At 43.6% G+C, this 25,943-nt stretch overlaps 1 protein-coding gene and 1 long non-coding RNA gene across 8 annotated transcripts in view; one reads left to right on the top strand and one right to left on the bottom strand.

Moving 5' to 3' along the window:
- Vsig1 (V-set and immunoglobulin domain containing 1) overlaps window positions 1–25,943 on the top strand; it is a 159,234-nt gene that overhangs the window by 13,401 nt on the left and 119,890 nt on the right. For 2 of the 6 annotated variants that reach the window (XM_048428506.3, XM_048428504.3), the window contains exons 3-4: window positions 3,840–3,901; window positions 4,507–4,532. The exons of 2 other annotated variants lie outside the window; for them this stretch is intronic. The gene's annotated coding sequence lies outside the window, so the exon portion shown is untranslated. The remainder of the gene's footprint in view (window positions 1–3,839; window positions 3,902–4,506; window positions 4,533–25,943) is intronic. 2 more of the 6 variants (XM_085684620.2, XM_087903176.1) reach the window with 1 other exon arrangement.
- LOC146889208 (uncharacterized) lies at window positions 18,634–20,208 on the bottom strand. Of its 2 annotated transcripts, XR_015000328.2 has the most exons (3): window positions 19,922–20,179; window positions 19,379–19,546; window positions 18,634–19,183 (listed from the first exon to the last, which is right to left on the bottom strand). It is a non-coding gene; the product is annotated as an uncharacterized LOC146889208 (long non-coding RNA). The 2 variants fall into 2 exon arrangements; XR_015000327.2 differs by having other exon boundaries at window positions 18,634–19,546; window positions 19,922–20,208.

The raw sequence follows: 25,943 nt of genomic DNA, 5'->3' as shown, positions 1-25,943 counted from the left end.
GTGGATACTGGGCCCTCTCTGGAACTCTTGGATATCCTGTGTCCTGTGTCATGGAGATCCTGCAGCTTTGGATCTGCAGGTCTGCCCCTTCACCTGCTCCAGCAGTTCATAGATGAGGTGGATGCTGGGCTGGGCCAACTCTTAACCCTGGTTCTGGGCCTGGGTGGTAGCTGGGTTGGTCAGCCCACTAGGATAAACTCTATCCAGCACTGCCCAGGCTAGCTCACCTAGTGTAGCAGACAGCAAGGAGCAGGGCCAGTTTTCCTGCTCTCATGCCCTTGGGTCCAACGCACCTGCACTCAAGCCACCAGGGCCAGCTCTGTTTTGCCCAGGTGAAGAACAGGACCTGCTCTCCCAATTGCTGCAGTTGGTGAGGGGTAGGGCCAATGCCTGTTCTCACACCTCCAAGAGGTCAGTTCTCATGCCTGTTGCAGGTGGCAAGGGATGGGGGGCATATTTCCCTTACCTTTGCCACCCTATGGCATACGAGGGAGGGGGCAGAGTCAGCTCTCCTGCTCTCATGCCCACAGGGCCGGCTAAACTGCGCTCCTGTCAACAGTCAGTTCTAGTGTGCTGCCCAGGTAAGGTACCATGCCTGCCCTCCTGTGCGCTGCAGCTGATGAGGGGCAGGACCAGCTCTTCTACTCTTGTGACCCTGGGTCCAGCTCTCTCACCTGCCACAGGTACCATGGGGTGAAGGTAGAGAGGGCATTTTTCCTCACCCATGCCACCACTTGGTAGGCAAAGGGAGTTGGTCCTCCTGCTCTCGTGCCCCCAGACCAGCTCACCTGTGCCCCCGCCAGCTGGGTCAGCTCTATTGTGCTGCCAGATGGGCTTCAGGGCCTGCTTTCCCGAGTGCTATTGCCGGTGGGGGGCAGTGCCAATTCTCCCATTCCCATGACCTCAGGGCCAACTCTCCCACCCCACCACAGACAGCACGGTGTGGGGGAGGTGGAGATCTCTCTCTTTCTCCCTTTCCCCCTCCCCCTCTATGCAGTCCTATTCTTACTGCTTTCAGTGGTAACAGGAGCCCTGGACATCGACACAGACAATACAGACCATGGCTGTGGCAGGTCCTCGGACCTAGACATGGCCCCTGGTAGCAGCCTAGATCTGGATGACACTGTGGCTCTGGGTTGGCAGTGCAGGCTACTCAGATCTGCATGACCTCAGCAGAGGTTCAACCCTTGGTCAACCTAGCTATAGGTGGCAGCCCAGGCCCTTGATGTCTGCGTGGCCCTTAGTGGCACCATGGGCCATGGACATCAATACAAGACCCCAGTTGTTGAACCATAGACCCAAACATGGTCCTTGACAGCATCTTGGGCCCAGATGGTCACCATGCCCCTGGTTGGTGGTGCAGGTTACTCAGTTTGCAGTATGGCCCTTGAAAACCCCCACATGACCCCAGGTGTGGGCCCAGATCCTGGGCATCTGAGGACCCCCAGTGGCAACAAGAGCCTCAGACATCAATGCAGACTGACTGTATCAGGGCCACAGAGTGAAAATGTTTCTATAGATGCTTATAACAAGGGGAACTGAGGGCTGGAGAAATGACTCAGTGGTTAAGACCACTGACTGCTCTTCCAGAGGACCCAGGTTCAATTCCCACCACCCACATGGCAGCTCACAACTATCTGAAAATCCAATTCCAGGGGATTTGACACCCTCACACCAATGCACACAAAATAAAAATAAATCATGAAAAATTTAAAAAACGGGGGGGGGGGGACTAGCTGTTTAGAGTGTCAGGTGTCCTGAAGAAGCGATAATTGACAAAAGTTCAATGATGCATGTGTGTAAAAATACAATGAAACCCATTGTATGCTAATAAAACAAAGTTCATTAAAAAGATTGACAGAGGAGAGGATTGAAGGCTGACTTATGATAGATGGAGGTGGCTCATGGGTGGGTAGAAATGTTCCAGGTCATAAAAATAAACGTGTACACAGACCTGAAGCTAGCTATATAGTGGATTTGAGGGATCAAAAGCTGTCTCATAGGAGTAGAGCATTTTAAGCAGTGTTGTAGAGGGCTAAAGAGGGTTAGGTGGTGAGGGATTTTTGGCTGTGTTGTAAGGACAGTTCTTAGTTAAGGGTTATGATTAGGTGAGTTACATGATCCATTTTCTCTGTATATTTGTTTTGTACATGGATTTAAAAGAAATGTGTGTGGTGTGCGCTCTATAGTTTGCCTGCAGAGGTCAGAGGACAACTCTTAAGTGTCAATCATCTCCTACCCTGGTTACTGAGGATTAAACACAAGTCGTCAGGCTTGCACAGCAATTATTCATTATACAGACTGAGGAGGTTATATTTAGGAATGTCTGTTCATCTACATACGTGTGTGTGTACTTGTACACACGTAACAGTTAATGTAAAAAGAGGCCATGAATTTGAAGGAGAGCAAAGGGGAGTACATGGGAGCGCTTGAAGGGAGGAGAGGGGAAAATGTAATTGTAATCTAAAATGACGACAGAAAACATGCCGCCATCTCAATGGCCCTGTGTTTTTGAGACATGGTCTTGTTAATCCAGGCTAGTCTTGATTTCTTGATCCTTTTATCTCTGCCCCCCAAGTGCTGGGATTATGGGCATACTTCACCAGCTGTTGCTTTGTCTGTTTCTTAAGTATGTAAAAGTATCTAGTCATTATAATTACAACCCAGAAATAAATCGTGTCCAGTTTGTACATTAGTGTTTATTTATGAATATATGTACACACTCAATAGGCATATATAAAATACATGTAAACATAAGCACAACTAATATATAAAGTGATACCACTTTATAACTAGAAATTGAATATATAATCATCGTATTTCCACTTCCATATATAGATATCATGTCATTTTTAATTTTATGTGCACTGGTCTTTTGCCTGCATATATGTATGTGTGAAGGTGTCAGATCTTGGCATTACAGACAGTTGTGAGCTGACATGTAGGTGCTGGGAATTGAACCCAGGTGTAGTGCACAGGGACGGTTCACGAGCTAGGAAAAGGGCTGAAGATTTAAACACATACACACAAACAGAGGGACACGGGTCATCCTTGAAACAAGAATGCCAACTTTATTGTGCTCCAGGGAAGCTTATATAGGGATCCTTAACTGATAGCCACCCCCCCAGCTCTTGGGATTTCCAGCTGTAAAACCCACCAGAATTCACTCCCCTGCCATCAGGAACTCATGAGGGCCTCGTGCTCAGAGCAGCTGCAGGCACAAGTTGTTTATTCCGTTCATTCCAGCAGGCAAAGGGTCTGAGGTAGGCAAAGAAAGTCAAGGGGCCAGGGTTCTGCAGCCCCTAACACCTAGGTTCTCTGGAAGAACATTCAGTGCTCTCCAGTCTGAGATCATGTTATTTTTTTAAAATACCTTTTTATTTATTGTTTGAGAATATCATACAATGTAGAGATCATGTCTTTTTTTTTTTGAGACAGGGTCTTCCTATGTAGCCCTGGCTGGCTGGAACCCACTACCTAGAGCAGGTTAGCTTTGAATTAAAGGCATGCACCACTACAACTTGATATAGGAAGTTCTTCTGTATATGTGTTGCTTTTATTGGTTAATGAATTGGTTTATTGCTTTGGGCCTATAGCAGGGCAGAACAGAGCTAGGTGGGGAAAACTAAACTGAATGCAGGAGAAAGGGTGGAGTCAGAGAAGCCAAGTTGCCCTACCAGAAAAAGACAGACAGAACCTTGCTGGTAAGCCACAGCCACGTGGCGATACACAGATTACGAGAAATGGTTTAAATTAATATAAGAGCTAGCCAATAAGAAGCTAGAGCTAATGGGCCAAGTAGTGATTTAATTAATACAGTTTCTGTGTGGTTATTTCAGGTCTGGGCAACCTGGATTGAACAAGTGGCTCCATATAACAACTGACTGACCATTTGTTAAAGGTTGTATAGTATTTCATTACCCTCTTTTAAAAAATACTTCTTAATGCATTCAACAGGATATCCATTGTAAGATTGTAGAAATATCATAATCCTTATTTACTTCCTTAACTGAGAATATTTGTAACACTTCATCATAAAGTATTTATTGTGTTTGATATGGTTTCTGCGAGTTACCCTTTATCAAGTAAAGACTTTAATTTTTACTTTGGGGGTTTTTGAAAAACAATAGTGAATGTGGACTTTTATTCAACTGCCTTTTCACTTTTCCACTTTTATTACACTAGTACTCAGTCAATACTGTTACATTTTTTGTATGTAATGTATGTATGTGTTCCTATGTGTCCATGCAGAGATGGGGTTTCCACCTGTTTTTGAGACAGAGTCTCCCTGAACCTAGATCTTTCTATTTCTACTAGACTGGCTGGCTAGTGAAGCCTAAGCATCTGCTCATCTAGTCCCCCACTGCTGGCATTACAAATAAACACCACAGTGCCTGCCTTTTATGCAAATGATGGATCTAGATTCAGGTTTTGGTGTTTTGTGAGGCAAGTATGTTTCTCACTGAGCCATCTCCACAGCTTCTAAACAAGCCTTTATCTTTGCAGGTGATTGGAATCAGAATCCAGCCAAGGTCAGTTTTTCAAATTAGGTTATGTCTTTTCTATTTTATTTTTTTAATAGAAAATACTAACATTGTATTTTAGACATTTCTAAATATACACCAAGGCAGAATAATATAGCCTGTGTATTCCTGCCCTGCTCTAGTAATTTATGATGGGCATTTAATCATTTAATGTGGTGTTAGTGATTATGGACAATTACTTTGACTTGTTTCGTTTTCACTTTTTAATTCTCATATAAAACTTCAGGTTTCCATCCAGCATTTTTATACATACACAAGTTTTAATTGACATCCCTGCCTCTGCCTCTATTTTTCTTTCCCATCTTACTCATTTTAAATCTTTTTTAAATTATATTTTTAATTTTATTTATGAATGTTTTGCCTGCATGTACCATGTGCCTGTCGGAGCATCACATCCCCTGGAGCTGGAGTTATGGGTGGTTGGTGAGCCACCGTGTGTGCTGATAATCAAACTTGGTCCTCTGCAAGAACAGCCAGTGTTCTTTAACCACTGATCCATTTGTCCACCTCCCTTGTTGTAAATCTTTTAAAAGCTAATAGCAAAGAGTGCCTTGTCCCTTTTAAACCTTTGCTATTGGCTTGTTGAAGAAGTCTGAAATTTGTACCATAGACACTTTCCAGTGTTCTTGGTTTGGCTAATGGCTTCCCTGTCAGTCATGTTTTACTTGAATTTCACTTATACTGGGAATAGCCTTTCGATTCGAGTTCTATATTATTATTTTAAGAATAGTTGAGACTAAGACCTTTCATTTCTATAATGTCCAGTTGTTTGACTTTTAGTACAATGACGAGTGGATTGAGGTGCTGGGGTGTGAGCACTTCCTCGCGTTTTCCATTATCATTTTGCCTAATGGCCTTACTACTCACCTAATAACTGTTCTCTAATTCAGTCCTTTTATGAAGGGTTTCCAAGTAATAATTTTCCAATTCTATAATCCTCTGAGCATTTGTAGGTTAGAATTGCTTTGTAAAAGTATCTGTCCCCAATTTGTTCAGCCTAATACACTTCCTGTAGGAAAGAGGATTGTGTTGAACTCTGTTTAGTTGCCAGTTTTCCAGATTAGGAGTCAGTGTCCTATTGTAGGTTGACAGATCCTTAGATGTTAAGCCTCCCTTGAGTTTCTTGGATTAATTGTTTCTGTACAGAATGCATTCTTTTTATTTTACATCCCAGCTGCAGTTTACCCTCCATTCTCTCCTCCCAGTCCCTTCCCCACAGCAATCCTACCCCCCCCAACCACTACTCCTCCATTTCTATTCAGGTATCTCGTGGATATCAACAAAACATGGCATATCAAGTTGCAGTAAGACAAAGCTCCTCCCGTTGTATTAAGGATGGACAAGGTGACCAACCAAGTAGGAGGAATAGGTTCCCAAAAGCAAGTAAAAGACAGCCCCTGTTCCCACTGTCCTACAAGAAGACCAAGCTACACAATGGTAACATATGTGCAGATGGCCTAGGTTAGTCCATGCAAGCTCCCTGGTTGTTGGTTCAGTCTCTGTGAGCCCAGATTAGTTGATCCTGTGGGTTTTCTTGTGGAGTCCTTGACTCCTCTGGCTCCTACACCCTTTTCTTCCTCACTTCTGCAGGATTCCCTGAACTCTGCCTAATGTTAGGCTGAGTCTGCATCTGTTTCCATCAGTTGTTGGATGAAGCCTCTCTGATGACAATTGGCCAAGCACCAATCTATGAGTATGGCAGAATAATGTTAGGCTTCATTACATTGACATTTTCCCCTCCAGTTATGTTAGAGACTGAAGGAACAGCCATCCAGTGATTGGTCCAGCCTAAAACCCATACCAGGAGAGTCAGCCCACCCCTGACACTGCCTGAAGCATCAGGACACATAGGCTGGATGGCCCAGAGGCCTAGGATGCATTCTTGTAAATGTACTGCAGTATTTGAGTGACTACTGTTTAATTTAGCATATTCTGTTTCTGTGTTTGTACCTGTGATGGCCTATAACTTTCTTAACCTAAAGAAAAGCTATTTCTCTTGTAGACCAGGCTGGCCTTGCACTCACAGAGATCCCCCTGCCTCTGCTTCCCGAGTGCTGGGATTAAAGGCGTGTGCCATCAACACCTGAAAAACTACTTCTCTAGAAGGCATTTGGAAATGTCTGGAGGTGCTTTTCATTTTCACAGTTAATTGACTGTGTATATCTCTATGAACCGTCTTAGCAGAACAGAATTAGGCATGCTAACCGAGAACTGGCTTATTCAAATTGCCAGATGTTGGCAGATGTGGTGGCACATGCTTTTAATCCTAGCATTCAGGACACATGAGGCAGGTGGATTTCTGTGAGTTGGAGGCCAGCCTTATCTATATTTTGAGTTGCGGGCTATCCAGTACTACATAGTAAGACCCTGTCTACACACACACACACACACACACACACACACCAAACAAAAACCCCATCAAAAACCATATTGCCAGCTATTAAAATATTTTCTTGTATTTTTCTTGTGATTATCCAGTTTTCACATCAGTATTCTATACTTTTGTATATCTAGGTTCATAGGAGAGGAAGGCCTGTCATTTTTTATATTTGTCAGTTTGGGTGTGGAGACTATAGTAGTGTGTTCCAGTTCTCATATTTTGTTCCTGTGGAAATTTGTATATGACATTTTACCATTTTATAATTTAACTGCTCAGAGGAGGCAGTATAGTATAATTTCTATTCTTGGACATTTTAATATTTTGCACAAAGATTTCATATATACTCTCCTTGAGATCTGATGAAATACATATTTCCTATCCTAGAATTTTGATCATTCCACTGCCTTTATTCTGGTGTAGATTAGTAACTAGCTATAGCTATAAATGCTTCCTACATAATTCCCAGGTGTCTCTTGACTTTAATTCAGTCTGTGGTATACATTTTGCATTAGAATTATTTCATTGTAAGTCACAGAAATTGATTTTGATAATGCAAGCAAAAGTAAGAATGTGTGGAAGGATGGTGGAGTTGTTCAAATTCAAATTGATAATGCTTGAAAAACAAGGCCTTCAGAAACCAGGGACACACTCAGGAGGTAGGCAGATCACTGCGCTAGCCTGGTCTACAGGTGACTTCCAGGACAGGCAGGACTACACAGAGAAACCCTGTCTCGGGTTGAGGGGGGTTGGCGGGAGTCAGAAGATGGTGAGATTCAGGCATTTGGGGAGCAAAACCTCTGTCTCTAGTATTTTCAATTAAGACTCAAAGTTTAAGGATGGAGCTGGGTGATAGTGAAACATGCCTTTTTAATCCCAGCACTCGGGAGAAAGAGGCAGACACATCTCCGAGTTCCAGGCTAGCCAAGGCTACACAGAAAAACCTTGTCTTGGAACACCCCCCCCCCCAAGAAACGGGTGATATGCTGAAGAGGAGGTGGCCAAGAAGCAGCTAAGGGAACAGCTCCCTGAGTTTGTTTCCCAGTCCCTTCAGGGCAACTTTTATAGCTGTCTGTGAATCCAGTTCCAGGATATCTGATGTCCTGGTCGGAACCCCCACAGGTACCAGGCATGCATGCACAGACATTACATGTAGGTAAGACACTTATACACATAAAATATTTTTTTTAAAAAAAATTTAAGAATGGAGTACTCATTCCAAGGACTGTTTGGGATTCCTTGTTATTATAAAAAGGTCAGTGAAAAAATGATAAGAAAGAAATGAATAGCAACTAAAGGAAGTATAAAAATCTCTAAATGGAGATGTTGAGTAAGCCTCTCAGTTTGTGTGCCAGGATCTCAGAAAGGGCTAAAGAATTAAGAGTCACAGGATAACTGAAATAAGGGACATAATTTGAGTTTATTTGAAAGAGAGGGATGATATATCTCTCCAGTGGGCATGTACTGTTTTTGCAGTAATTTGAGGATTGATCCTGTCTCAAGGAGAAAGTAGACCTGGAGGCTGGAAAAGGACTTGAAGATGTACAGCTAAAACACTGCTGCAAGCATCCCATTCCTAAGAATGAAATTGTTATGTGTAAATTTTAATGAAATGTAGTCTCTCTTTGTCAAAGTTATAATAAACACCATACCCTTTTCTTTAAAGTTTATCATTTATGTGACACCTGTCCACATGCTATGTGCTTTATGAGTGCTGTTTTATTTAATTTTCATAACTAATTATGTAGATATTATTTCTTTTAGAGACAAGATTTCTCTATGTAGCCCTGGCTGTCGTGACACTCACTCTGTAGACCAGGCTGACCTTTAACTCACAGAGATCCGCCTGCCCACATCTTTCAAGTCCTGGGATTAAAGACATGTGCCACTTTGCCTGGCTATTATTTTATGCATGTATTCCTGGAGTCTTAAGAGAGTTTAATTTACTCAAGGTGTTATTACTTGAAAGAGTTCAAAGACACATTTCATGTAAGTGCAATATACTCCAAACAATAAGCTATAGGTTAAGATTTTTGAACCCTTCCTGTGTACCACATACCATGCTTAGCCCATTAGGCATTATCTCATTTAGTCTTTATAATAATCATACAGCAAAGTACTGTTATCTGTACTTAAATGATGAATTTGAGGCCTAGATATACGAATTCATAACATGGTTGTCACATATGCATTTTAGTAAATGGAACAATTGGACTTAAATATATCTGCTGGATTGTAAAACCTACATGCTTTATTGATACACTTTCCCATAGCAAACCCCACAAAATCCAGACTAGTAGTTCTCTTCCTTGACAGTGTATAAAACTCACCTGGCGAGCTTTAAACAAAATAATGTTGAACCTCATCAAAGATTTTAATTTGGTTTAGAAGTGTGACCTAGATACTGCATTCTTTTGTAAAGAATAGCTTTTGTAAAGCTAGTCATTAAATTTAGTCAATAAATATTAAATGAGTGTCTGCTCTATTCTAAATGGTCTCTAGGCATTTATATTCAAGCAGGACTATCAGGTGGCTCTTGCCATGGTGCCACCTACCAAAGCCCACAGCCTTTCTGAATGCATAGCGAGCGCTTGTTCTCACAGATTTGGAGACCAGCTGAGACACAGCTGGTTAGGAGCATTTTGCTGCACAACTCTGATTCAGACTGAGGTGGTCTGCCTTTTTTTTTTTTTTGTGGCCGTACCATGATCAAGCTACAGTGGCTATGTGTCACATATTACTAATCATCCTTGGACCAGTGGACTAGCTGGCCTTGCTTCGAAAAAAGACACCGCCTTTTGGTGTATAGAATTGGAAGGCTTATGACAGGAGCTGAAATTTGGACCCAGTAGTTCAATTTAGCTGGAAAAGATGATAGAAAACAATAAGTACATTACCAAGCATAGTAGAAGGTACCAAGTTGTAGCTTCGAAAACTTAATTTTCTTTGTAATACTATGAAAGTAATGTGTAGCTAGGACTGTGTGATGGCTTATTTTTTCTTGTCAACTATACTACATTTGGAATAAACTAAAATCCAAGGAGCTGGTCATTTGGAGAGAAGACCCACCCTAAATCTTTAGAGAACCCTGACTAAACAGACCAAGCCATTGTTCTTAAAATGGTAAGAATGAAACTTGGTCTGACATTGCCTCAGCCATTATGAAAATAAGAATATAATCCTAAAAGGTGCAGAATCTTACCTCTAGCTAGAAATGAAACTGAGGCCTATGTCCTCCTCCCTCCCTCCCTCCCTCTCTCTCTCCCTCCATCTCTCTCCCTCCCTTGTTGCTTAGGATAGGGTCTCACTTTGTATATCAGGCTGGCCTCAAATACACAGATATCTGCCTGCCTCTGGGCACAGGGATTAAAGGCATATACTACCATGCCTGACTTTGTATCTTGGTGTCTAAACTTAGACTACAGTGTTTGGAATCTATAGTCTTAGAATTTTCCTTTTACCAGAGGCACCAAAAATGAGCTGTACAGAGTATGTCAGCATCTCTGTTTCATATTACATTGGTGGACTTGATTTTTCAGAATGAATACTCTGAAGAAAAGATATGGGACCTGCTGGGTACCTCGAGCTTATTGTCTAAAGAGAAAGTAATTGAAGTGGGGAGAAGTATAAAGTAAGCCTTCGTATTTTCCTTATGGCTGCTTTCTATGGGGAGTAGAGGACAGTTGTCTGCAAAAGACTACACATTTGCCTGTGATGTTCTGACGTCTGCCTTTCCAAACCCTGCTTTCTTCTCTCCACCTTTAGCCTTATTTTGTCCTGTCTTCTTGATGACTGTGTGCCATGTTTTCAAAGGTACGCAATAGTTTAAAAAGAAAAAAATTAAGGATGTGAATCTGTGTGTTCTTATGCATTTTTTATTTACCTCTGTGCAAGTATTTGGATTGAGTGTTTGTGTATTTGAATGTAGGCTACAGTGTGAACTTGTTGAAAGAACGTTCAGTAATGCCTTATTCTTTACAATTACCAAGCTAAGCTCTGTTGCAGTGTGAGTGTGAAATGTCCTCTATGAGCTTTTACATCAAAGCACTTGGCCTCTAGCTGGTGGCAGTGGTTTGTGTAGACAGAGTTTTTCTGTGTCCTGGCAGTCGCTCCCTAATAACCACACAGAGACTTATTAATTATAAATGCTTGGACTATAGCTTGGGCTTATCTCTAGCCAGCTCTTACAACTTCAATTAGCCCATTTATATTCATGTCCCACGCCCGGTCTCGCCAGCAAGAACCACACTGAACACTAGGATCCTTCTGCAGAAATAGCTTTAATACTTCTTGGGAGAGAGAGTATCAGCCAACATGGCTGGGGACCCCAGACAAGGTGAACCCAGCCCTATATAAAGGAAGCAGTCCTTGCTTTGGATGTGTCACTCTTGGATAGGTCAACTGTCCATAATCCCAGGTGAACGCCTCGGGAGTAGGCGGGGACTCAGTGGAAAGTTACCGAGCACATGTGCGTTCACCTGGCGGTGAAGCTGGATGTCAGCGCCATCTTGTGATGGAGAATGTGGCTGCGGCCCTCTACATATTCATGTAAACATTTACATGAATATAAATGCCCAAGGCTCATTTACCTCATCTATGAACTTCCCATGTTGCTGATTCGGCATCTAGCAGTTTTAACCTTTTTCTATTGCACTAACACACACATTTTCATTTCTCTTTGCCTCCCTCTTCCACATGGGTAAAAGCATTCAGCAGTAAATATTGGGATAATGTTCTTGTACACTGCAAAGATTTGTCACTCATAATTAGCTTAATAAAACGCTGATTGACCAGTAACCAAACAGGAATTATAGGTGGGGCAACCAGACTAGGAGAATTTTGGGAAGAGGAAAGGCAGAGAGTCAGTTGCCACCCAGATGCAGAAAGAAGCAAGATGAGAATGCCTTACTGAGAAAAGGTACCAAGCCACGTGGCTAAACATAGATGAGAATTATGGGTTAATTTAAGTTGTAAGAGCTAGTTCATAATAAACCTGAACTAATAAGTCAGTTTATAATTAATATAAGCCTCTGTGTTTCTTTGGGACTGAATGGCTTGGAACTGGGTGGGATAGAAACTTCTGTTTACATTTTGCTCGTTTTTCTATTATGTGATTATTAACTCCTGTGAGTCCACTACCACCTCATCTCCATCCTCCCATTTTATTTCATATTCACTTGGGTAGTAATTGTTGATTAGTGGTACTATCTATGAAGCTCAAATTTTTAATAAATATGACTTCTATATTATACATGTTCAACTATAGATATTCAGATATTGGAAGGATCACTGGTGCTAGAGCCACAAATAGAGATTTTTTTTTCTTTTTCCTTTTTGGTTTTTCAACAGGGTTTCTCTGTGTAGTTTTGGCTGCTGTTCTGTAACTTGCTCTGTAGATCAGGCTGGCCTCGAACTCACAGAGATCTGCCTGCCTCTGCCTCCGTGAGTACCAGGATTAAATGTGTGTGCCACTACTGTCAAGCTCGAGATTTTTTTAATGGCTATAAAAATCAGTTCTCTCTATCTAAAGTTGTTGACTTTTTATAGCCAGTATACCAAACAAATTCAACTAGTTGCCTAGTTTTATAAATAAAACGTTATTGGAAAACAACTATTCGATTACATAGCTGCTTTTATGGCAAAGTTGACTAATTATAAAATACAGGAAACCCCAAATTATTTATAAAGACTTTTGCAAGTGGAATTATATGGATTACTTGTTTCCCAGTAGTTGACTAGCTTTACTGTGAGGGGAGAAAAAAAGTTCTACAATCATTTAAGAGCAGAAAGTGTCGTGTCGGGATCCCAAAGATGGACTAGGGAGGGGGAGGGTTACTGTACCTCTTTGTTCCCCTTCCCAGTGTAACCATACTGATCAAATCTCTCGTTTGCTACTTTCTACTGCGAATATCTCTTTAATTGGTCTGTTGAGGTTGAGTGCCCAATGCTGGTTTGTGAGGGACTATGACTCTAACTGTTGTAGAATATTATTTTAAGGTGTATTACTTTAGTTTATGCTTTGGACCATTTGTTTAATAATGCAAAGATGTGTTTGATTAAATAAAATTCACCTTGCAGCCAGAAGGCTGCGACTGCTGCTGACAGGAAGTTGTAGGGAGGAGCCCTGGTGGAGGAGGGTTTTTAAAGGAGGGGCGAGGAGTGAGTAGCACAAGAATTTCTTGGGAGGCTGAGGAGTTGAACTAGGTGAGCTGCTTGTTAGGAGTCTCTCTGGGGAGTCGGAGTCTACCTCATCCTTTGAATCTTGAGGTGTTTTTTTTTTTTTTTTAAGAGGGACAGAGATTTAGATGAGTTCCCTTTGTAGCTTTGAAAGAATTTCCTCAGGCTGCAGCTCTTGCTGCTGATAGTGGCAGAGTTGCAGTTGCTGACTGGGATAGCCATGGCTTATATAGCAGCAACGATTAAAGAGGACAACACTAACAGGTCTGCTGACAATTTGGCAAGTCATGGGTAGGAGAAAAGGCTTATTTTGTCAGCATGCTGACCCAGGTGGAGAGGAAAGATTGAGGCGTCCCTTACAGTTGCTGGAGTCGCTTTATCCTTAGGACTTTTCCCACCTTACCACACTTGGCTTTGTGAAGGATATGAGAATTTGGATTATGTTCCAGACTCTTGAGGAAACTCGACTCTTGGTAAGCTTTCCCCAGTCAGCTCACTTCCGTGTTTGCCTTCCCGTTAGTCTGTGGCTTCTTCTCCTGATTAATTCAGTGCTTTGAATTTGCTTATCTAAGAGCCTGGCTTGTAGGATAGCCTGAATCCAGTAACACTTTGAGCTTCACATAGTCTTTTTGAGCCATTGTTAGCAATTGCCATTTGGTTACTAGCTTTGTCTTTCGGAGTCCTGCTCAGCCATTTCTGATTCTGTTAAGCCATTTGGTCTATTACACCATGGTATGATAGGCCTTGTCAATTTGGAAGGTTCTTCAGGCCTTTGAGCCCTTGGGGAACTTCTGAGCAATGAGGGTGTGGAGGAGGTGTCTGCTGTGATTTATGGCACCGGGAGGAAAACTGTGTGTGCTCTCTTGATGCCTTTGGTACCCCAGGAAGAAATTCTAGCCTTTTGTAAACCTAGAATAGCATCTGAAGCAGCACAAAATAACATTGATCTCTTCCTGGACCTCTTGAGAACCAACCTGTAGCCATCTTGACTTTGCATTTATTTTTTTAACACATTGCTCAGTAATTTTGACAACCCCATTAACATGCATGTATGGAAAAAAGGAGCAGAAAGTGTTGTTTTAAATGAAGTTAAACAACTTTGTCCATATTGTGAGAGTAAAGAAGCATTTCACATGTTTCCTGGCATTGAGAAACTTCAAGGAATAGATGGTTTATACCTGTTTGTTCTCAGTTTATGAGTTAAGATGTACTGCAGCGATTTATAAAGGGCTGGGAACCTTGTAAAAGAGAGCAGAGTGAGAAGGTTCTGCGTGGTATGTCTTAAACTAACCTTGTCTGGTAGTGATAGTTTCTCAGTGGGCAGTAGTATGGAGTCGGAAATGGAACATGGGGTATACATGAGAAAATGGGGAAAGTGGGGGAGGAGGAAGTGGAGTAAGAATTTTGTTTGGAGCCGGGCAGTGGTGGCGCATGCCTTTAATCCCAGCACTTGGGAGGCAGAGGCAGGTGGATCTCTGTGAGTTCGAGACCAGCCTGGTCTACAAGAGCTATTTACAGGACAGGCTCCAAAGCCACAGAGAAACCAAAAAAAAAAATTTGTTTGTGAGCAATTCAAGGTCACTTTGAATTGCTGCTTTAATTGAATAGCATATTACAAAAATGAAACAATGATCTAATACATTCAAGTGGTACAAAACATTGAGGAAAAGGAGTTTCTTACTCATTCAGAGTTTGCAGAAAGCCAGCTTTTAGATGGAGTAGTATTGTATAACATTATTCCTGAGAAGACACAAATAAATCTCTGTTCACTGCAGATAGGAAAGCAAAGGCGGACCAAAGTTAAGTATACCTCTGAGCTGCAACTTGGTCTTATTGGGGTCTCATATAGGAATATGGGTCAGGAGTTACTTATAAGAACAATAATGACTCAAAGACAGCTGAATCGCCAAAGCCCACCCTAGCATGGATGACAGTTTATAAAAGCTGCAAATCTGGAACACACTGCACAACTTGCCGGCAGCTCAGTGGGTAGGAGAGTGTCTTTTCTGGGATGCTCAGTTGGTCTGAGCCTCTTCAGACAGCTTGACTGCTCTGAGAATTTCTCTTAGCAGCTCTTACTGTTTATAGACACACCCAGAAGGAGGGAGCGAAGTACATCTAGTCAATTCCAGGGACTTCCTGTAGCTTTTGAGTTGTTTGCTTTCTGAATCTTAATGAGCCTCTCTTTAGAATATCCCAAGTCTTAAGCAGCTTCACTGCAGGATGGAATGTTTTATCTCAGAGGAAACTGCTACTTTACCTCCTTCCTCTTAAATTCTTTTTGACCCTCTTCTGCAATTATCTCTGAGCCTTGGCGGGGTGACCTAGAAGTCTGACTAGCCTCCTCTAATTCTAGTAGGGTATTGCACTCCTGTGTCCTCTTATTTCCCCCTCCATTTCCAGAGCTTGGCTGGTGGTAGTCTCAGTGGCATTTCATTTTGTTTTCTGCTGCAAAATACTAGTGAAGAGACGTTAGAAAAGGAAAACAGAACGCAGAAAGCTATCCCAAGTAGACACAGCAGTAATAACCAGTGGTTTGAGATGCAGATGTTGTGAAGCCCCTCAGCCGTTATATCATAATTATTTACCAAAGCAATAGCAATTGTTTCTCCACTGGGACCTATGACTTCTGGGGCCCCAGGCTTCTGTCTTACGTTTCCAGTCTCAGATGTGAATCTCCCTTGGTGGAGCATGTGTAAGTCCAACCAGAAAGCCAGTTCTAGCTATAACTTTTTGTGCCACTATTGCACTAGCTACCACATCTTGCTTGGCACTTCCATCATGAAGCATAGCTAATCACGGGTAGGACTTTGGGCCTTAATTCTCCCAGGCAACCTTAGGCACTATAAGAGCTAGCTGCAGTGAGGGGACACTTTGAGCCTAGTTCTAGTTTTGTCTCCAAGTCCTACAACCAAACTGTGTGCTGGTGGAAGGCTTTTCCATCCCCCCCACCGCCTGCTCTCAACCACATAGGCTTGCATTTCTTATCTATGTTCTACCACATGGCAGTGCCTTTTTTTCCGCATGGCATTTTTATCTTGTTTCTCTCTGCATCTGACATGCAATTCTGCTTTTTTCCCCTGAGCTCTCTTTTTATCTGCAAGTCCTGCCTAACCTTTTCCTGCCTAGATAATGGCCAGTCAACACTTTATTAACCAATGTGAGTTATACATATTCACAGTATAGAAAAGGATTATTCCACAGCAATACGCTGTCTTTACTAATAGTCTTACCATCTAGTTCTGGAGTGCAACCAATACTCTTTATTGTTTTAGTGGCCTCAAGGGTCATCAAGGCCAAGAACTCCTAGGGGATGACCTAGGCTTAACTCTGGGATTCTCAACAATTTTGTGGCACATGTATTCCCACTGTCACAAAATGTCCTTGTTTGTAGCAGTTACATTCTAGGCAGTTGCTGATTATTGTCACCTGGTGGATATCAAATGTACCTTACACATCCATAACGCTCCCCAATGTTTCACAGCTGTACCTGGCCCTTGTACCCCTTGTGAACTGAGTGTTCTTTCTCTTTTGGGAACATTCTTAGGTGTCTCAAATGGGTGTCCAATTCTGCAGAAATACTGACGAGTTTGTACCATTATGCTGTCTGGATCTAACACTTTTTTTTAGAGGATGAGCAGGGCAGCAACATAAAGCCCTGAACTAACATGCCACAATGAATAGTGAGGTTATGAAGATAACTTCCGTGAAGCTCTCGGAAAGCCCATTGTGATGGTCAGGTGACTGCAGTTCATGGCTGTCTTAGGGTTACTGTTGCTGTGATGCGATGCCATGATCGAGAGCAGTTTGGGGAGGAAAGGGACTACTTTACTAGTATTTCACTTTTCATCATTGAAGGGAGTCAGGATAAGAACTCAAACAGGGCAGGAACCTAGAAGAGGCAGGAGCTGATGCAGAGACCATGAAGGGGTGCTGCTTACTGGCCTGCTTCCCATAAAACTGAACCCACAGTTTTATAGAACCCAGGACCACAATGGGCTGAACCTTCCCCCATCAGTTACTAATTAAGAAAATGCCCTCAGGCTTGTTTAGAGCCTGGTCTTATGGAGGCATTTTCTCAACTGCGATGTCCTCCTCCTCTCAGATGACTTTAGCTTGTGTCAAGTTCACATAAAACTTGCCGTAATAGCAATTGAGAAGGCACTATAGTGTGTGTGTCTGTGTGTGTAAATATATATATTATATATACTAGAGAGAGAGAGAGACAGAGAGTGCAAGGTCTAATACAACATGAATTTTATTCATTTGTGTCAATTATCTGGCTTCCTCATCATGGGACACTTCTTATAAGGCCTCTGTGCATTTTCTTCAGCTCTGATAAACTTGGTAGGACAGATTTTAGCTTCTCAGTCTGAACTAGGGCCATTGGGATAACAGTTGCCCACCTCCTTGGCTGTGTCTACACTTGGTGAACAATTTCTGGGACCAGGAGAGAAATGTACACAATTTACTCGGGAGAGGCAATTTACCCATCCTTGATCAAACTTAATTCCTTTATCCACCCCTTTGTTTTGGTTTTTCAAGACAGGGTTTCTCTGTGTAACCGCCCTGGCTGTCCTAGAACTTGCTCTGTAGACCAGGCTGGCCTTGAGATCCTACTGCCTATGTCAAGCCTAAATATTTTTAACATCAATAGAAGAACAATAAATTCACAATTCAGCATGGACCCTATGATAGTTTGAACGTAATTGGTGCCCATAAGTGCCACAGAGCATGCCACTATTAAAAGGTGTGACTTTTTGGAGTAGGTATGACCTTGTTGGAATCAGTGTGTCCCTGTGGAGGTGGGCTTTTGAGATCTCATGCTCAAGTCATGCCCAGTGTTTCAGTTCACTTCCTATTGCCTGCAAGATATAGAACTCTCAGCTCCTTCTTCCGCACCATGTCTGCCTACATGCCGCCATGTCCTGCCGTGACAATATTGGACTAAACCTCTGAAACTGTAAGCCACCCAATTAGATGTTTTCCTTTATAAAAGTTGCTGTGATCGTGGTGTTTCTTCACAGCAATAGAAACCCTAAGACAGGACTCTTTAGTAAACCTGAATGAGCCTCACCTGCAGGTGCCCTAGCCACTCCAGTAGGGAAGTGGCTGGGGAGGTTACTGTCCCTGAAGACCTACTTTCTCCATAGTGTAGGTTCAGTAGAGATCACCTGTTTTTTTATACCCACCTGTGTGGTGAATTACTTGATCAGGCCATAAGGCATTTCAAAGGCTCACCTGCACTGAATTTGGTCTTATCATTTTTTTCCCTAGGAACTCCTGCTGGATAGGAATCTATGTACATTTGCCTCCAAGTGACACAGACTGAATGGACCATATTGTTGGTCCTTTTATCTTTCCCAGAAGCTGTGTTTGTTTTAGCACCTTACAGATCTAGGCCACCCCCTGGTCCAAGTCATTTGGGTCTGTTAAAGCTTCTCTTACTTTACAGTGATTATGTCCTACTGAAAGACCCTAGAATTTCCAAGGCCATGAGGGAAGTCCCCAGACTCAAATATCCAGGCCAGCAGATGCAACAGCAAGAGGTTTATTTCTTGGATTTAGTCTTGTCGAGAACGGGCTAGAGGTGGGTAGTTTTGGGGTCAGGGCGAAGGGAGGCATATTGGGAATTCTGGGGGGAGGTGGTGGGTGAGAAGGGAATTGAAGTCGCCCCGGGCCGGTGGTGTGATGTGGGAAGTGGCGCCAGTAGGGGCCGGGCTTGCGGCAGCAGACTGTGGAACGAAGCCAGGGGCTGGCGACAGCAGGCTGGGGAATGGAACCAGCGGGGTCTGGCTGGGAAAGCCCGACAGCATGGTGCCCTGGGACTCATGCACAGAGGCGGGGGCCTCGGCCGTTCCCTCCTTTGGCTCGGCCCCAGGTTCCCGTCACGCCCCGCCCAGTGGCGAAGTTTGCTCTGGGCTGGAGCCAGCTGCCCTGTGGGAGCCCACCAGCCCTTCTACCGCCCCCGCCCCCCCCCCCCACCGAGACGTGTGCTCTGGGAAACATGGGACAGCAGGGCCTGGCCGGGGTGGAATCACCGTGCCAAGAAGTAGCAGCCTGTGGGCGGTGTCCTTCCAGGAGGCTGGGGATGTGGGAGAGGCAGTGGGTGAGAGGGGAATAGAAGAAGGCAGCGGAGGAGAAGAGAGCTCTGAGGTGAGGGGTTTTGGGGTGGCAAAGGGAGCGACCCAGATTGGGGAGGTCATGAGCGAGGCTTTCCCAGGTGATGATATAGGGTATCTGGTCTGGATGACCAGATGGGCCGGGACTGAAAACTCACTCCTTTATCTGCAAAATAATGTCAAGATTAAAGGTTCCGTCCCTCGGCCAGCCGGAATTGAAGGTTGACCATTCCGAGGTGAAGAGAATTTGCCATTTCTTCTTCTTGACATCAACTCCATTATTGGAGGCTCGACTTTGGACCTCTTTCCAGTGACCTAGAGTCAAACTTAGGGGGGTGGTTAGAGGTTGACCCATTTCCTGAAGAAATAAGACCAATAATTAACATAAAACAGACAGACAGAAAGCAGGCCAGAAGCTGAGCGGCATGGAATCAGCATACAACCGAAAGCAAATATTCAGATGGAGGTGGCGAACGTAAATCCCGCCTCCCTTAAGAAACTTCCCTTAAGGGAACGTAAATCCCTTTTCTGGGGCCTGCTCGTCCCCAGAAAAACTACAGATACATGGGGCGGCCCCCAGGATGACGACCGGAGAGTTCACGGACCCGTCAGTCCCTCTCCCAGTTCATCCAAACTTCCGAAACAGAAAACGGCAAAGTTAAATAACAAAGATAAAGACAACCCTTGCAGGCCGGACTTACCTCCTGCCAGGAGCTGGGTAAATTGAGCCGGGGTTCTTCAAATCTCGGTGGGACCTTCAAATGAAAGACCCTAGAATTTCTAAGGCCATGAGGGAAGTCCCAGACTCAATAATCTAGGTCAGCAGATGCAATAGCAAGAGGTTTATTTCGATAGCGCCATTGGGTGACTCAAGACTCCGGGGAGACTGAGCACCCCAAGCAAAATTTCAGCAAGCTTATATAGGCAAAGTTAATTACGTAATGGCAGATTTCAGAGCATAAAGATCACTGGTTATTTTAAACGGATCAGGCAGTGACAATGGACAAAGTTGTTTGTTTATTCCATTTCCCAGATGTTCCATTCTGGTCCTGACCTTCCCCATCTGGTCTTCGTTAGATTACTCAAGGGAACAGACTGTTTCTTTTGTGAACTGCTGACATTCTAAGTTTGGCACATGTGCTTACCATAGATATCCTATTCTAAGCAAACGGGATGTTCTCATGAGAACAGGCCTGCTGCAGGTCCTGAGAGTCTTGAGGGTCGTTCAAGCAAACAGGATGTTCTCATGGGAACATGCCAGCTGCGGGTTCTGAGAGGGGGGTCCTGAGGGTCTTTCACTACCATGAGACTCACCAAAGTCACTAAAGCTCCATTCCAGTCTCAAGGCCCATCTTAAATCTCTCTCTTTCTCAACCTTTTAGTGTTCTCATGTGTTGTCTGTAGCATTTTTTTTTGAGACAGGGTTTCTCTGTAGCTTTTGGAACCTGTCCTGGAAGTAGCTCTTATAGACCAGGCTGGCCTCGAACTCACAGAGATCTGCCTGCCTCTGCCTCCCAAGTGCTGGGATTAAAGGCCTGTGCCACCACCACCCAACTTGTCTGTAGCTTTTTAATTGTCACTCTTGTCTCATTTCTTTCCTCTTTATTATCCAATACTTCCCATGGATTCCAAATTTTTGGATCTAAAGAAGGACTCTAGCACACACATTCGAAGGGGACCCCTGGCATAGCAGGGACTCCCTCCTGGATCATGGATTAGGCACAAACCACACCCAAACACCTGTTTTTACAGAGAGATTCTTTATTAAGTGGGAAAAAAGTTAAAGTGGCCACTTTCTGACTCAGGCAGAAAAACATCAGCAAATCACCTTGTGGGTGTAATTTTTGGTTTTGGTTTTTGTTTTTTTGTTTTTTCAAGACAGGTTTCTCTCTAGCTTTGGAGCCTGTCCTGGAACTAGCTCTTGTAGATCAGGCTGACCTCAAACTCACAGAGATCCTCCTGCCTTTACCTCCCAAGTGCTGGGATTAAAGGCCTGTGGCACTGGTGTGGTGTAGGAGGTGTTTTTCGTCTATGTGTTGCTTTCATTGGTTGAATAAAGAAACTGCCTTGGCCTTTTGATAGGGCAGCACTTATGTAGGCAGAGTAGACAGAACTGAATACTGGGAAGAAGGGCAGACAGAGAGCCACCATGGAGACACCAGGTCAGACATGTAAAATTTCCCGGTAAGCCACGACCTCGTGGTAAACACAGATTATTAAAAATGGGTTAAATCAAGATGTTAGAGTTAGCCAATAAGAAGTTAGAAATAATGGACCAGACAGTGTTTAAATAATACAGTTTCTGTGTGATTATTTCAGGGATTAAGTTAGCTGGGCAGCCAGGATGACAAACTCCTCCTGTTAAAGAGAGTCTGCGAGACATTCTACAGAATACAAAAAAAAAGTGACTAAACTGTTTTTAAAATTTCCTGCTTCATGAAAAAGTCTGCTGGATACTATTGGACTGTAGGCTTAAGATGAATGCCCCAACGGTACAAAAACTTTGGGTGACTGTACAGGCAGTGAGATGTCTCTGTCATTTCCAGAGTTTTAAAAGTTGCTTACAATGCACTTCCTGTTTACTTAGGTAATATTATATCCTTCTAAAGTCTTTGATAGGGTTAAAAAATAATAAAAAGTTGTAGTTATAGTTTTCCTTTGTTATGGTAAAAGATAAAATAGATATAAATATTACAACTTTAATTCTTGCTTGATAACTGTTTTATGTAATTTTACTATGTTAAAGTGAAAGCCTTTTTTGTTTAAACAAAAAAGGGGGAGTGGTGTAGGAGGTTCTTCTGTCTATGTGTTGATTTCATTGCTTCAATAAAGAAACTGCCTTGGCCATTTGATAGGGCAGCACTTAGGTAGACAGAGTAGACAGAACTGAAGGCTTGGAATAAGGGCAGAGTGGCAGACGCCATGGAGCTTCTGCCTGGGGTGGACGCTGGTTAGAATCTTGCTGGCAAGCCACAGTTATGTGACAATACACAGATTAATGGAAATGGGTTAAATTAAGATGTAAGAATTAGCCAATAAGATGTTAGACCTAATGGGCCAGCCAGTGTTTAAATGAATACAGTTCCTGTGTTGTTATTTTGATGTAAGCTAGCTGGGCAGGATAAAACAGGTCCTGCTCCCTACACAGGTGTAATTTTTAAGAGAAGAAGGTGAGGTCTGTGTTAGAATGGGCTAGGATGTGGTGGTAAAGGAGATAGGGGACTAGGAAGAAGAGGAAAGGAACAAGGAAAAGGGTGCTAGGGTATTTGTCCTGTAGCATGTGGGAGGACAAAGGACTGCCTCTGGATAGAGAGGAGAGAAAACATAAAAGGGGAAACCCCGTGTTAGAAGGAGGTGTTTAATTTTAATTTGGCATGTTAATTAGGTGAGCCAAGCTAATTAGCTGGACCTTGGTAGTGAACCTGGGGAAGAGAAATCGGCCAAATAAAGGGAATAGACCTTTGTGGCTAGCTTTAGGAATGGAGAAGGGCAAGCAAGACCTACCAGAGCCATGTGCTCCAGTGGGCTGTTGTCCGTTTACTCCTAGCGTGCACTCTTCCTTGTATTCTGACAACGGCAGGACAGCATCTCTATTGCATCCTCTCTTACTGACGCAAATTTTCACTGAGGAGCCATCTCAGCGTTTTCTACATTTGTTTACTATACATAACAGCAGCTACACAACCTCTTGTTAGCCTTTTGAACTCATTTCTTACATGTTCCTCTCAGACCATAAAATTTGCTCTAAACCCTTACCTTTATTTTGTGGTGTCTATAATCATGTTGTGGATCCCACTCATCAGACAGACAAGTGATTTCTTACCACATAAGGGAAGACAGCCTCATTTGGATTTCTCCCTCAGACTCCTCACACAGAATTTCATTATGCATAAAGGACTTGGCATTGCTCACATGTCTCAAAGTTCATTGTAGGAGCCATGCCAGCACCAACGTAGCATGAAGGCATGCTACTCCTAAACTGCCCCGAGAAAAGGTAGTCATATAGAAATTGCCCAGTCTCACTCCACCCAGACTTTCCCTTTAGAGAACTCTGCCTTGGTTGAATGTCTCAGAAGATGGGGGATGGCTTGTGGCAACAGGAACCAACCGGCAGGCAACTCACTAGGCTAGAGAGTATCTTTTCCAGGCAGCTAGCCAGATTCTGCTCTTTCAGACAGTTTAGCTGGTCTCTTCCTCTTCTAGGAAGCTGCTGGGAAGAAAGGGATCCTATTACATCTAGTCTGTTTCAAGGAATTCCTGAAGCTTTTGAGTTATTTGCTTCCTGAGACTTTTCTTTTTTTTTCCTGTTTTTTCACGACAGGGTTTCTCCGAGTAACAGTCCTGGCTGTCCTGGAACTTGCTCTGTAGACCAGACTGACCTCGAACTCACAGAGATCCTCCTGCCTCTGCCTCCTGAGTGCTGGGATTAAGGGATGCACCACCACTGATTTCCTCAGACCGAGTGAGCCTCCTTTTAGTCCTAAGCTTTCCTACTGTAGGACAGAATGCTTTATCTCAGAAGACAAGAGTACAAGTGCCTAATCTCAACCCTTACTGCCTTTGCCAGGGAGTTTCAATGCTTGTCATAAATTTCCCCCAATATCTGTTCTCAAGCATACTGACCAAGTGTCAGTGTACTTATTCAATTTAACTGTTCTTAAGCACTGCCACGGACAGACTGCTAGTATTGTCAGTCAAGATTATGTTATATAGCCAGGCATGGTGGCACATGCCTTTAAACCCTGTGCTCTCAGAAGGCAGAGGCAGGTAGATCTCTGAATTTGGGGCCAGAGGGGTCTACAGAGGGAATCCCATGATAGGGCTATATGGAGAAACCGTGTCTCAAAAAAAATGTTATAAGATTGGAGATATCCCCAATCAATGAAATGCGTGCTACACAATCATGAGGACATGAATTTAGATTTGTTAGCACACATGTAAAGATTCAGATGTGATAGCATGTGCTACCTACATTGAGTATCCTAGCATTGGGGAAACAAACAGTAGGCTCTCTGGCCAGCTATTCTTGCTGAGCTCCAGGGCATTGAAAGAACCTGCCTTAAAAGGAAGGTACATGGGACTCAGCAAATAACACTGACTGCTCTTCTGAAGCACCCAGGTCTAATTCCCAGCACCCACATGGAGGCTCACAACCCCTCTGTAAGTTAGTTCCAAGAGATCTGATGCCACCTGTTCTGGCCATTTCAGGCACTGCACAATGTGTTGCACAGACATACATATGCAGGCAAAATTCCCATACACATAAAATAAAAAATAGATGAAAAATATTAAAAAAAAATAAGGTGGAGAGCAATAGAGAAAGATACTGACGTCTGATCTCCAAATGCGTGAATGCTTATGTGCATGTGTACCTCCTAAACAGAAGCATGTGCACATGTATATGCACACACACGTACTACATACAAAAGTTTTTAAAAATGTTATCTAGTAAATGTTGTTTGGAAAAGTCACCTTGTATCCATTACCGTACTGCTCATTGAGTTAATACGTATTCACCTTGGTCCCTGACACATAGTATGACCATGGAGTCAGACTTGGTTAACCTACATACATGACCTTGATCATTTTTTAAAAAAACTTTTGTTGATTCCTTGTAGGTTTCACATCATTCATTTTGATCCTGCGTATTTTCCCGTCCTCTTGCATCTGTCCTCTGCCCTTGCCCCCACCCCAAATCAAAACCAAATTCAAAAGAAAAAACTATACAAAACAAAGAAACGAAACAAAAAGGAGACTCTTGTCGTGGAAGCTGTATTGTGGGTTCAGTGAGTCACACAGTTTACCCTTTAGACCATTCATCTTTACGTCTGAGTGTTCATTGCCATGAGTTATTGGTCTGACTCGGCCTCTGGCTCCTGCTACACCACTGATAATGGGCTTTCACTGGGGCTCCTCTTGGATATCCTGTTGTTCTGTGTCATGGCGATCCTGCTGTTTTGTTTCTGTAGGTTTGTCCCCTTAACATGCTCCAACAGTTCAGAGATGAGGTGGATGTTGGGGTGTGCTAACTCATAGTCCTGGTTGTGGGCCTGGGCGGTAGTTGAACTGGTCAGCATTACCCAGGCAAGCTCTCCAGCACTGCCTCAGCTAGCTCACTCTGCAACCCCCAGCAAGGGGTGGGGCCAGTTTTTTTGCTCTCAGGTCCTCAGATCTAGGTCCCCCACACTCACATCACCAGGGCCAGCTCTACTGTTAATCCCAGGCAAGGTGCAGGGCCCTTCTGATTACTGTAGGGGAATGTGGGAGGTGAGGGTGGGTCAGCTTTCCTGCTCTCCTTCTCACTTGCACCCAGGACAACAGGATCAGCTCTAGTGTGCTGCCCAGGTGAGGTGCATACCTGTGGTGAGGGGGAGGGCCATCTTGCCTGCTGCATTGTCCAACAAGGAACAGGACCAGTGAAGGGCAGGGCCGGCCCAGCACAGCATGGCTCCAATGGACCCCCATGCTAACACAGGTACACACCATGGTCCTCATCACAGACCCCAGCTACTAAAGGACCAGGGACCCAGACACAGCCCTTGCAGCAGCTCGGGCCTAGATGCCACCACAGACCTGGTAGCACAGACCACCCAGATCAGCATGATCCCCAGAAATCCACAGCGCCCTTGGTGGCAACAGGAGCCACATACATCATCCCAGACCCGGGCTGCCATGGGGCCACAGACCCAGACATGGCACTAGGCAATGGCCCATGCCTGGATA

This window comes from Myodes glareolus, chromosome X (assembly GCF_982192425.1).
Source record: "Myodes glareolus chromosome X, mMyoGla1.1, whole genome shotgun sequence".
NCBI classification, from domain to species: domain Eukaryota; kingdom Metazoa; phylum Chordata; class Mammalia; order Rodentia; family Cricetidae; genus Myodes; species Myodes glareolus.
This window is presented reverse-complemented; position numbering and strand designations above follow the sequence as displayed.